Source organism: Empidonax traillii, unplaced genomic scaffold (genome assembly GCF_003031625.1).
Source record: "Empidonax traillii isolate 1590-97213 ecotype Southwest subspecies unplaced genomic scaffold, ASM303162v1 scaffold712:size431070, whole genome shotgun sequence".
Taxonomy (NCBI): Eukaryota; Metazoa; Chordata; class Aves; order Passeriformes; family Tyrannidae; genus Empidonax; species Empidonax traillii.
In genome coordinates, this window is record NW_020955905.1 from 330,442 (window position 1) to 332,833 (window position 2,392).

General features: G+C 47.1%; 1 protein-coding gene and 1 long non-coding RNA gene across 11 annotated transcripts in view; one reads left to right on the top strand and one right to left on the bottom strand.

Annotated features, from left to right (window-relative positions):
* Nucleotides 1-1,790, top strand: part of LOC114065894 — a 5,389-nt gene extending 3,599 nt beyond the window's left edge. The window contains exon 3 of the long non-coding RNA XR_003573069.1: nucleotides 1,358-1,790. This is a non-coding gene — a long non-coding RNA (uncharacterized LOC114065894). The remainder of the gene's footprint in view (nucleotides 1-1,357) is intronic.
* Nucleotides 1-2,392, bottom strand: part of ADGRB1 (adhesion G protein-coupled receptor B1) — a 285,345-nt gene that overhangs the window by 244,523 nt on the left and 38,430 nt on the right. The window lies entirely within an intron of this gene.

The window sequence follows — 2,392 nt, forward strand, 5'->3', positions numbered from 1 at the left end:
AGAGAAAACCGCCTGCAGAGGCTGCTGGGGCAGTTTCACCCCTGCACCTCATGCCAATCCCCTCCTCACCAGGAGCACAGGTCATGGAAAGGAGAGGTTTTTGAGCAGAGCATTTCCCAGTTCACCTTGAGCAGAATTGCCACGAATAACACCACGAAGACATCAGATAAATCCCGGTTAAATCCACCACGTTTAGCACCAAGCAGCACCGCTCAAGCTGAGCTCATCTCAAGGCAAAGGTGCTTTGTGCCATTCTTACAACAGGCAATTAGCCACAGGCTGTTAATGACTTGGCTGGCCTTTGTGGGAACTGCTCCCGGGTGGAATCAGAACCACTGGAGCCTGACTCATGGACACTGTCCTGGCTGAAATATTTTGTAGCTCGGGGACCAGAACAGGCCCAATTGCCTTGGAGCTGCATTTGCATTCACTGCAGCTCCTGATGCTCGTGCTTAGTGCTACAGGGAGATCTTGCAGGTGCTTAAGTAGCTGTGAAAGAAGTGTCACCTCCTGGTAATGCCACCAAGCTGGAATGAGAAAGCCTGAGTGTTTTCTGCCCTAGAAAATCCATGTTCACACTGTTCATTGCTTGTCTTTGGCAAAGCAGAGGCAAACCAGGGTTCGAGTCTCATTAGCTCCACGATTTCACTGGGCCTGTTACTCTAAATAAGCCATGGAGGTGGCCCTATCTATTTGCAAAGTACATGGGGACATGGGGTACAGTTTTAGCCATGTCTTTTAAGCCCTTCCTTTATACTTTTTAAAGATCTTCCTTTCACAGTCCTTTTCTCCACCCTCTCTAAAGAGAAGAAGGGCAGGTTTACAATACCCCAGTTGAGGGGTGAAATAGGACAGAGGAGCTGATGCTTCCAATTGTGTGAGAGCTGATTAAGGGTTATCAACAGAACACTCAAGTCATAAGACACAGATCACTCTTTCTGAGCCCATCCTGAAGCAGTGACCTTTGCCTTTTCCCAGCCTTACTTCTCCTCCTCCTTGGCTCCTACTCCCTTTCCTCCACTTCATCCATGTACCACTGTTCTGGGCTGTCCCTCCTCTGCTGTGAGCTTGATGTTAATTTCCAATATCACGTTGAAGATTTTGGAGAATAACCAGCCCAGAGCACTGAGTGCCACACCCAGTCATTCTGGAACGCTTCCAGGGGTGAGGACTCCACCACCTCCCTTGGCAGCCCCTTCCAAAACTTAAACGCCCTTTCCATGAAGAAATTCTTCCTGATGTCCGACTGAACCTTTCCTGGCTCAGCTCCAGGCCATGTCCTCTCCTTTAGCCAAACAGGATGGAAAAAAAATAAAAGCACTGCCTTTTTATTGTTTTTCTTCCTCTCCATTCCTAGCCTTATTCCACGATTCTCTGGAAGAGTCATGCATGAGGCACAGAGGAAGCTCTCAGAGTGGGCAGAGCCTGTCAAGGTAGATGAAGTGCATTCTGCCTTTACAAGGTACCAGCTGACTGTATCATTAACAGCAATGGTAATAAAAAATGCAGCTCTCTCACTCTCTCACCTTAAGGGGATTTGAGTCACTGACATTTTAATTAACAAGGTTCTCATTCTCCCAGCGTCGAGTCTGTGCTCTGCACAACTTCTCCCTGCTGGAATGGGTGGAGATCAGGTGTTCTTTGCCCTTCATGACAACGATGCCACGTGGGGAGGGTGTGCCCTGTTGTGTATTGCAGTGAGGGCCCGTCTCAGGAAAAGGCACAACTGGAAGGTGATGGTCTTTCACTTTTTAGGAACTGAAAAACCCCACAGGAAGCAGCTGGTATAAAGCAGGTTCTTTGGCAGCCAGTCCAAAGAACGGCCACAGAACCCTGGAGTTTATCAAAATATACAGATATAGAAGGAAATGAGTGGATAGGTTGTTTCAAAGAGGAAAATCTGAGGGTAAAGCCTGGCACAAAAATCTGGTAAAGATCATCTAAAGCACAGAATTTTGCCTTCAGGGTTTGTAAATGACTGTACCACACATCCAGAAATCTCTCTGAAAGTCTTTCTTCACAGCCTCCCAGGCCATGAAACAGGCTGGCCAACACTTACAGCTGGCTATCCAGGTGAAACAGGTAAAGCTCCCCTTTTTCTTCCCTGATATTCATTTGTGGAGGCAAAAAATGGCACTGAAAAGGAAAAAAAACCTGACTTTTTTGCTGCCCAAGACAAGGAATAGTGGACCTAAGATGCAAGGAAGAACTGGAGGTAACTGGAAAGAGGTCAAGGAGAGAAGGGATGAAGGTGGCTTTGTCTCTACCAGAAAAACAGACAAAGAAAAGAGAAAACATGGATATTTCCAGTATCCCTGCAGGAAGATAGATGGGGTTTGAACAGATGATACCAGGAACCAGGTTATATCCAGCCTCTCTATCAACCTGGATG